The following is an 11,322-nucleotide window of genomic DNA, read 5'->3' on the forward strand; positions in this document are numbered from 1 at the left end:
GATTAAGCATGCCTAATTCATCTCTAGTAAATAGATCAAGTAGAAATCAGAAATTGTTAATTATCTAGGCCAAATAATTAACCTTAGGGCCAATTCCTATAGAACAAGTAAGGGGTTATCAGAAATCTCTACGTCTTGAAGTAATCAAACCTCTCGTATGAAGGAGTTTGCTTATTGAAACTAATCCGTCATTTTGGTCGTATGTGCTCTCGAATATTAGCTCTCTTTTTCCAAGTTATCAATTTAAGTAGTGAGTATAATATGGCCCCGGTAAAGAGAACTCGTTTCGGTGGTTCCCACGACCGCGAGGCAGGGACAAGCAAACACAAATGGAAAGGAAAAAGCTCCCATGGTCGACCAAGTACTGGCCAACTCACGGATCAATGACAAGGAAATTGTGGAGGTAGGTCACATTTTTAATTCAAGTTTTTCTTAATTTAACATTGCATTCGATAAGTTAGGAAAGAACATATCCCTAAAGAGGTTGGAGAAATCCAATGGAGATCACGGCATTTAAATTGAAATATATTTTAATTTCCAAGTAGGAAAGAATGATTGTTGGATATACTGTTTGAGATAGGAAAGAATGTTTGCTAGGGAAAATTTAGCTCGGCCTGCTCATTTCTATTTCCAATGTTGATACTAGTCAGAACCCCCTCCTGATCACAGGGGGCAGAGTTTCTAGTTTAGGGCTCTTGAATCCACGACTTCTGGTTAAGCGGTGGATACCCACGTCTGCTGGTTAAGCAGTGGGAACCCTCGTCTTGCGTTCTATGCGATGGGAATGTCCACGGCTGCTGGTTAAGCGGTGGACATACCTAGTTGTATGGGCAACTAGGCGACAACGGGTGGAGTAAACACTCGCTGGGGGATTTCATGTCTCCAGAGCATTGGAACTTTAAATGAATGAGTTTTTGAGTAAAATTTTTACTAGAGGTACTGTCTTGGTGCCGCTTTGCAATACTGGTTGAAGGCCTGTGTTAAGGAACTTGTGAACCAGAACTTAATCAAAGAACTTATGTGTTGAACAACCATGTGGTAGTAATTAGGTAACAAAGGAAGTGTGGGTATGGTGTGGAAAGTGGGGGCTTGGCTCGGGTTGCCAATGCCTATGAGAAGGGTGGTCCCGATTGGTCGGGAACTCTCTGTCCCCATAGTGTTATAAATCGATGCTAGTATTACTTATTGCCCCAAGAGCGGCGAAGCCTCAAGTGTACGTGCCTCTGAAACATGGGAAAAAATGCAATCGGGACTTCTCTCCTCTTGGAAGGTGGGTCTTAGGGTCGCTAGATAAGTTAATCACGCTTCCCTTGTGGGGTGGAACTAGATCTCGATGCTAGTAGGCTCGAACTCGGGTCACTTTGTGATGAGAGATCGTCCGCTAGATGAAACATAAACCACTTTGTTTGCTTCCACTGTAGATCTAGTGGCCACCAGGTTTACCATCAGATCCGTCATTTGAGACGGCGGGGTGGGGACCTCACACCTGGTATTAGAGCTATAGGTTTACGAACTGGAAAATGATGTTGTTTGAAATTTTAAAAAATAAGGGATAGTAGGATAGCTCGTACTGAAAGCTTGAGCACGATGTTTCCCAGAATAATGACATTGGATTTGTCTAGTGGATTGTCTCCTGAGTGATGTTAAAGAGTTTTACTCGTTGAGCTTGTTGGGATTCAATGGGTTCCACATGATGTTTTTTGAGAAGTCGTTTGTGCGACTAGTGCTGCGGGCAGGTAGCCTTTTGATGCACATAAAGTTATAAGTATGGATCAAAGCTCTCGAGTAAAGTTTTTACCATTATTTATCGGACAATTTTGGATGTATTCAATGGAATTTAAACTAATGGTGGAATGGTTAAATCCTTTGTGATAGCTGTACAGATTAAGTAGGCTGGTTAAGCCTAAAATGTTAAATTTCTTCTTGAGTATGGAAAAACCTAGGTTCATTTGAGAAGAGTGCTATAGTAATGAGTTTTATACCATTGGATAGGTATCGTCTACTATGCTATATACCGCCGTTCAGGAGAAAAAGCTTCTCCTTAAGCAAGCGCAGCCTCTAACCTTTAAAGGCGAAGGGGTTAATGTGGAGAGAGATGCAAAAGTATGGATGGAAGCAATGGACGACTATTTCGAAGCTGCGGGAACTCAACCCAAGGACCAAACCATGCTTGCGATGTTTCGCTTGTCTGGCGATGACAAGATCTGGTGGAAACAACATTGCAGAGACTTGGATATCAAGGGATCTTCCCAGTCATGGGAAGACATCAAGGCTGCTGTGATGGAGCGATACTTACCACCCGCTCACAAAGACTTCAAGATGAATGATTTTTTCTCACTTCGAAAGTTGACTTCTTCCGTCAAAGAATACTACTCGAAGTTCGTCACACTTCCGAGATATGCTCCTAGGATGACATTGGAACAACAAGTATCACGGTTCTGCCAAGGACTCATCGATCCCTTGAACAACCGACTAGAAGCTCTCAGGCCAACAACTCTGCAAGATGCCTTGCTAAGGGCCAAACCTTAGCTAAAGAGATTCAGAGGACTACCCAAGATAGTCAATACTATTTGTCAAAGAGGGCCAGTCCAGACAACTGGAGTAACAGACCAATCAACCCTGCATACGACCATCGTCCGGTAGTAGCTACTACGACATCTACCGAGTTTCCCAATATAAAATGTTTTGAATGCCAGGAGTATGGAAATTACAAAAGTCGATGTCTAAAAAGGATTTCCCAAACATCCGGTGCTAATAATGTACCTCTGAACGTCAGCGGGCAAGGTCAACCAAACGGAAGAGGAGGCCGAGGAAGAGAAGGAAGTGGAGCTTCCGCTAGATTCAATGCCTCAGTGGGACAACCAACTGTGGGTGATGAAGCTAATGAGAGAGAAGCAATGTATGCTGCAACTACTATCCTAGTGAGCAGTAACTCAAAACACCAGGATCTCATCAAAGTTCAGCAGAATAAGACGCATAAAACTAAAGACCATTCTATCATCAAAGGATGACTTTACTTTCGACAAGGCATATATGTACCTAAGTAGTTAGCATAAAATTTACCCAGATGTATTCTTGAGATGAGGACATCTCAAATTCTTCACGTTGGGGAGGATGTAAGGTCTCTGACCCCGAGCTAAAAGAGCACCATTGTACCATGAAAAGATCATAATGAAAAAAGTTACTACTTTTAGCAGTTTTCCAAAATCTGTCGGTGCCATGATGTTTAGAATGTCATAAAGCTTACAAAAGTGAATTAAAATAATTTTTGTAAGAATTTTCCAAAAATAGTAAGTTTCTGGTCGCCCGACCCGTCTAGTTTTGATAGTCTCGACAAACTGCACCTGTAACCCAAATTTGAAAAGAATGCCTTGTTGGACGTCGAGGCTGCTAAATATGGCAGGTACTCGGGATTATGCACCTTAGTTCTAGCTTAGCATAGCAAGTTTCAGCATCAAAATCTGATTCGAATTGCCCGTTTAGGATTAAAAACAATTTTTCCTAAGGTTGTGCAGGGAGGCACCGGGGCTCGGGAGCTGTGTAGGAACCGGCTCCAGGCCATTGCTGAGTTGTTATGGCAGGTAGAGGGCCCCCTCACACACAGATAGGGCTCGTGGGCTACTTTCCCAGCTTGAGAGATAGTGAGTGAGTGAGTTAGAATAGCAAATGGGACACTTTGCAGCCCATGCACCCCATGCAAGTAACCCTGCCCATGAAGGCTTGAGTGGACTCCAGACCAGCATAGCATGTGATTTAAAAATTTTGATCTTGTGAGCCTATATAAGAGCATGCTCACACACACACAAGCACATATATGCTCACACACACATTCAATATACACACACACACACACACATACACACACACACACACCTTGGGGAGGTGCTTCCGACACACATAGCCTTTGGAGAAGGAGCAAAAGACGGAAGTGCTGTCCAATTCTCACCACAAGAAGCTCCATTAGATCAGAAAATTGATTCAAATTCAGCCCAAACTACGGTAACATAAACCTAATTTCACGTTATGTTATAATTCCTTCTATAGTTCTCATAATTCCGTTGCTAGTATGCATAATCACAGTTCAATTTCTCATTAGACACTCTCTAAATTGCTATATGATTATTCCATTGCACATTCTTAATTCTAATTGTCAATTATGCAAACAATTAACCTCTCCTAATCATAGATTAATGTATGATTAGCAATAAGAGAATTATCCACTAAGTCATTATAGTTAATGAATGATAGAATCAAGCCAGCAATGTGATAAGGTTAGTCTATTTCATTCTATTACCACACAATGTTTATATAGCTATGTTTAGATTCAAACTGTTCAAATATAAGGATGTAATTAGTGTAATTAATTCCACACTTAATCCACTAGGAAAAAGGAATCCTCTCACCTATGCATGCGGTAAATCAACAAATCTCTACTTGCATTAGGAAGTGATTAAGCATGCTTAATTCATCTCTAGTAAATAGATCAAGTAGAAATAAAAAATTCTTAATTATCTAGGCCAAATAATTAACCTTAGGGCCAATTCCCATAGAACAAGTAAGGGGCTATCAGAAATCTCTATGTCTTGAAGTAATCAAACCTCTCGTATGAAGGAGTTTTCTTATTGAAACTAATCCGTCATTTTGGTCGTATGTGCTCTCGAATATTAGCTCTCTTTTTCCAAGTTGTCAATTTAAGTAGTGAGTATAATATGGCCCCGATAAAGAGAACTCGTTTTGGTGGTTCCCACGACCGCGAGGCTGGGACAAGCAAACACAAATTGGAAGGGAAAATCTCGCATGGTCGACCTAGTACCGGCCAACTCACGGATCAATGACAAGGAAATTGTGGAGGTAGGTCACATTTTTAATTCACGTTGTTCTTAATTTAACATTGCATTCGATAAGTTAGGAAAGAACATATCCCTAAACAGGTTGGAGAAATCCAACGGAGATCACGGCATTTAAATTGAAATATATTTTAATTTCCAAGTAGGAAAGAATGATTGTTGGATATACTGTTTGAGATAGGAAATAATGTTTGCTAGGGAAAATTTAGCTCGGCCTGTTCATTTCTATTTCCAATGTTGATACTAGTCCGAACCCCCTCCTGTTTACAGGGGGCAGAGTTCCTCGTTAAGGGCTCTTGAATCCACGACTTCTGGTTAAGCGGTGGATACCCACGTCTGCTGGTTAAGCAGTGGGAACTCACCTCTTGTGTTCTATGTGGTGGGAATGTCCACGTCTGTTGGTTATGCGGTGGACATACCTAGTTGTATGGGCAACTAGGCGACAACAGGTGGAGTAAACACTTGCTGGGGGATTTCGTGCCTCCAGAGCATTGGAACTTTAAATGAATGAGTTTTTAAGTAAAACTTTTACTAGAGGTACTGTCTTGGTGCCGCTTTGCAATATTGGTTGAAGGCTTGTATTAAGGAACTTGTAAACCGGAACTTAATCAAAGAACTTATGTGTTGAACAACCATGTGTGGTAGTAATTAGGTAACAAAGGAAATGTGAGTAAGGGGTGGAAAGTGGGGGCTTGGCTCGGGTTGCCAATGCCTATGAGAAGGGTGGTCCCGATTGGTCGGGAACTCTCCGTCCCCATAGTGTTATAAATCGATGCTAGTATTACTCATTGCCCCAAGAGCGGCGAAGCCTCAAGTGTACGTGCCTCTGAAACATGGGAAAAAAGGCATTCGGGACTTCTCTCCTCTTGGAAGGTGTGTCTTAAGATTGCTAGATTAGTTAATCACGCTTTCCATGCGGGGTGGAACTAGATCTCGACGTTAGTAGGTGCGAAATCGACTCACTTTGTGATGAGAGATCGTCCGCTAGATGAACCATAAACCACTTTGTTTGCTTCCGCTGTAGATCTAGTGGCCACCAGGTTTACCATCAGATCCGGCGTTTGAGACGGCAGGGTAGGGAGCTCACAAGCAGACCTAAGGTTCATAAAGACTTATGAAGCCCTGGATAGAGTACTTACCTTTGGATTGACTTGCCATCAATTTCCACTTGACTTGATTGTAACTTTTCTCCAAGCTACTGATTCCTCGTCTGCAACCTGATTCATGTACAAATTTGATCAAGTTGTCTATTCTTCTATAAAGACATTACAGTTTTTGCTAACTCTCGTGATTGGCCTCTGTGTATCACTTCAAATTGAGCTATGGGAGTCAAAAATTGATTTTTAGATTCGACTTTAGCAAAAATTTAAAGGATTGATCTTCTACATGGAAACTGCGTGCACATGTTCCAATTTGGGTCCGATTGAACCCAAAATTTCCCGATGGCTTTGTATTATGCTGGTCTGACTTTACAAGTTTAAAAGTCAAAGCTGGTGTCTATGGGTAGCAATAATAAATAATCATGATTATTTACTTTTGCTAGTTTTTTTCACATTTTGGATTGGTTTGGAAAGTATACAACCTGTTGAAGTCCCTGGACAAGTTTCAACAAGTTTGGACAAAATCTTATCAAGTTTACCAACTGTTTTGTGTCCACAGACTTTGATTTCAAGAATCTGGCTTAAGTATCACTTTTGTGATGCAAATTTCACCAAAATTGATTTGTGGGGTCTACTTGATATGCTGACCTTGTGGTATACTTACATTTGTAAAATTATCAAGTTTTGAAGCAGTAGTAAATAATCACGATTATTTACTCCAACTACATTTTTACAAACTTTTGTCCCAACTTTGACACAGATCTGTTAAGAACCTCAAGTTAAGGTCCCTAGCCAAGTTTCATCAAGTTTGGATAATTTTTTGGTCAAATGGTCATCAATTTTCTCTCCGCAGACTAACATTGCAAATTTGGTCACAATTTTTAATCAGTGATCCAAACATTACCAAATTTGGTTTGTGGGCTTATTACAACATGGTAAAACTAGTGGTATACTCACTTGGTCAAAAAAGTTGAAAAATGTAGCATATGTAAATAATCGTGATTATTTACAACTGGCAAGTTTTTGCATCTTTTTGGTCAACTGAGCATCTACACATGTTTTTCACATTAGTATAAGCCTATGAATCAATTGTGAACAAGTTTGGACAATTTTTTTCCCAATTTACACTCAAGATTCAGAAAGTCAGTACAAACTTTAGTTTTTACTCAATTTTTTGCCAGTTTGGTGATCCAAATCTTTTGTGCCTTTACAAAAGTTTTTTGTACACATGCAATGAGTCAATGGGTATGAATCTTGCTCAAATATGAGCTAAAAGGTAATAATCGTGATTATTAACTTCAGGCTTGAAATGAACACTTTTTTGCAATTTTTTCAAAGACAATCTTTTTATGACCAATTTTAAGCCTATAAATCAAGTCAAAACTTACTTTGGCCTAAAATATCAATTAAAAAGTAAATAATCGGAATTGTTTAGGTCTCTTGAATCCCACAATGGTGTCAAATGTGGGATGGAGTTGTAGCACAACCTAATCGCAATGCACACAGAATTATCAAATCTGTGGATCAGCAACCCGGCTAGGGCATGGAAGCATGAGCATCGGATGAATGAAATAGAGGATTCAAGAAATCACCTCTCCATTGCAAGTAGAGATTAGCCATGGCAAGACTAACTTTAAACCTACTCTAGTCACTAATCAAACAACTCCTACACACATCAAGCCCACCAAAGTACGACTTACCATGGACTAGAAACCCCCAACACACTAATGATAAGCACACACTAATTATCACATGTCAATCACGGCACTTCATCAATAGCTACACACACAAAGTGAATGGTGCTAGAGCTTCATAAAATCTATCTCTACACACAAGCAAACAATAGGGCACACACACTAATTACAAGATTAAGACCCAACTTAATCAACCTAATTAGTGATGCTAAATATCACAAATCGAATGCTTATGGAAGAATAGGAGTGGTTACTAGCAAGAAGTACATGCATCTCTCAAATTTAGAATAATGAAAGTGTAATACTACTTCATGATAAGATTAAATGTAGAGAAGAAGTAGACTAATGGGAAAATAAGGATTAGATTAATTAAGAAGAGCTTACACTAATTACAATGGTTAGCACTAGCCTCTTAAGCATAGACATTAAGCTCAAAGCTAGGCCAAAGAGTGAACACTCTAGAGGGAGGGAGCTCTCAAAAGTGGATCCTAAAATGGATACTCAAGAATGAAGCCTCCTTGCCTAAAGGATTCCTTTTAAGGGATTTCACCACAATCCCTTCTACTATGGGTTTAATCTTGAGCCCTCAAACTACCATAGTGACAACTTTGGAACTCCAAGTGAGCCCAAGACTTATACAAAGTGAATGGAAATATTGTGACATCCATAGCATATCTCCCGCTTAATGCATATTCGGTGTAGCCTGTGTTAGCCGCTGCTAACATAAGCTCTCTTTCCTCTTGGGGATTTTGGAGAATCCCATGAGTGCAAAGTTGTTGATTAACTTCAACTTGCAAGGCAGGGCTGCTCATGGCTTGTTGCAACCTAGTAACAAGATAGTTCACAAACATAGGGGCATCATTAGTAGCATCTTCATGTGCAAAATCAAAGTTGTCAATATTCATTCTACTCTCTCTATTATCGTCAACCATGCGAGCTAAATTCATATCTATGCTACTTTGTGCTTTGGAAACTTCAAAGCTCTAGTTGCTACTCTTATCAATTTTTAAAAAATAGCTCTAAAGTAGTCACATGCATGGTTTAGAGACTATTAATTGCAAAGAGTAGTGAAAAGGGTCTAACAATTCTCGGTTGATTATAGTTCTTGTTGAGATTTCTAGTAGCTCAATAATGGTCAAGCCAAAGGCAAGCCCCAAAAAGACTCCATTAGTATATCTATTGTTACCAATGGTGTACCTCGAACTAAGTTCGTTCCAACCGGGATGATAAATCCCTCTCCCACTTACACTCTTGCAATGAATAGGTCCAACCTTTCATGGACAACTTAAGGACCTCTCTTCTTAATCAAGAAAAGAGAAACCAGTAGCTCTAATACCAATGTAACAGAATATGGCAAATAACATTGATTGTAGTGGAATTAAAGTAACATTAGTGATAATTTCCTTAAGAGAATTCTTAAAGAGCATAAGGAGAGTACTTGATCAAAGGTAGAAAAATGAACATTATTCCTAGTTAGGTTGGCATGAACGATACTTGTAACAAAGAGAGAGAGAATTAGAGAAATTGACAACAATTAAGGACCAAATTTACTTGGAGCCAGTCCCTCATCCAAAAGGCTTTTGTATTATAGGCTCTACCTTGAAGAGAGACTTGGTATAATACATGCTTTGTGATCCTTGAGACCTTGTTGATGCATTGAAGATGGTAAACTTCATGCACCAAAACTATGTCGTAACTAACTTGCAAAAGCATTTACTTGTCCCTGGACTCAAAGACCTCAAACACCTTCAAAGGTGGAGAGAGCTAGCAGGAAGTGAGGGAAGGGAAGAGGAAGAAGAAGAAGAAGTAGCATACGAGAAAGAAGTACTTTCCACACCATAGATTACTCTTGGATCTTAGCTTAGCATAGTACCATAGATAACCAGTACCGTGATCAGAAGGGAAGAAGAGAGTTGTTCTTTGAGGGTCAAGATGCAATATTTTCAAAGATATGTTGGAGCATGGTCTCTAGGTTAGGGAGATGGTTGTCAATGGGATCTTATGGATGAAGTGGCTTGCATGCCTTTCAAATCCCTTGCTACTTTCTTTCACTCTCGCTAATCTAGACCTCTCACCACCTTTTACCATCCTCTTAAATTTTGTCCTCCACTGGCTACCTCTTTCGCTGGTTTCACTTCCCCTTATCCCCCCCGTGCCAAAAAGAAGCAAGGTTGCAATGGCATATCCGAAGTGAGAAGATTTTTTGAGCTTATGATACAATCTTGGTGGTGCATTGTTTGAAGCTATGGTGATGGTGTCTTCTACTAATGAGGAGCATGACCTTGAGCCTCTTGGACCCTCCACCCTAGCATCACCTCTTTCCTTCAGATTTGATCAGAACAACTCCTCCTCGCATAACCTTCTAAGCCATGCTAGCTCAAGTTATGAACATCAATATGGAATCATGTTTGGGAAGCAATTTTAGTCTTATGGATGGAACTAAAGTATTTATTTCTTCATTAGCTTTGACAATTTTTGCTTCAGCTATTGGCATAATAGGCATTGTTTCTATGGAAATGATCATTCCCCTTGATATATTGTTTCCTCTTGTAATAGTTTATCTACAAAGACATTGCAAAAGCAATGTGATTTTGGTCTTTACAACAACTTCCGCTTGAATGTAGAGCTTAATAATGTTCAAGATCGGGTGGTTTCTTTGCTATGTGAAGATTATATGCTTGATTATGTTCATGGACAACAATAATTAAAAGACATAGAATGTCTATTGGTCCACCTCAAAGATACTTAAAGAACCTGAGTATGCAACATCACGAAACAACCATATCAAATTCCTTTTACTATACTCACAAACCCTCGGTGGTCCAGACTTTTGGCAAGTGCCAACACCTCATACTTGAGGCCATTGGTGCTTTGAAACAATGCATTCCCTAAAATGTTCACCCTAATCCTTGTCATTAAAAAAAACTTAAAGTGAAGTAGTACAGTCAAATTCTAGACACCTTGTCACCTAAGCTTGGTAGTTTGGGAGCTTGACATGTTTTCAATCTCACTCAAAATACTCCTGTAATTGATAAAACTTTGAAGTGAATGATTATCTTTCTTATGTATTTTATTTTTTATTTATTTTGTTCATCCTATTGGAATCGTACACCACGTGCTTCAGGTTCTTGACTCTTACCAGGCATTACTAACATAAATGCTAATCGCTTTATATTTTATCTTTGGCAAGAACTATCCTCAAAACTACTAAAACAAGTGACATCTAGATATAAATAGTGTGATATCTAAACTATATGAATTTCAAGCCAAAGTTCATTAGCAACATAGAAGCCTTCAGCAAGACTTCAAAATTAAACACTATTAATGTATATTAAGAATGGATAATAGTTGTGATTGTTTTGAACAAGTATATAATGCGTTATTAAAGAATCTTTTACTTCTTTTTACAACTTTTTCAAATTGATGTTGATCTTCATTACATAAATCTTGCATGATTTCTTCACAAGTTGATGTCATAAAGTGTTGTAGGGTCCAAACTTTATGCGCACTACAAAGTCGTGAAATTTCTCTTGTTGATAATTGCACTAAAATTAGTTTAACATTTGTACTTTGCTTTAGTCTATAATTTTCTTTAGACAATCCAATTGTCTATCTTGACTGAAATTAACCAAATGATGATTTTGTTGTTGACCTTCATTTTTAAGAACTTGTTTAGCATTT

At 39.1% G+C, this 11,322-nt stretch overlaps 1 pseudogene; it reads left to right on the plus strand.

Moving 5' to 3' along the window:
* The first annotated feature begins 9,886 nt into the window (after positions 1–9,886).
* On the plus strand, positions 9,887–10,533 carry LOC147451519 (uncharacterized; annotated as a pseudogene).
* The last annotated feature ends 789 nt before the right edge of the window (positions 10,534–11,322 follow it).

Source organism: Adiantum capillus-veneris, chromosome 9, assembly GCF_014529385.1.
Source record: "Adiantum capillus-veneris isolate H3 chromosome 9, ASM1452938v2, whole genome shotgun sequence".
NCBI lineage: Eukaryota > Viridiplantae > Streptophyta > Polypodiopsida > Polypodiales > Pteridaceae > Adiantum > Adiantum capillus-veneris.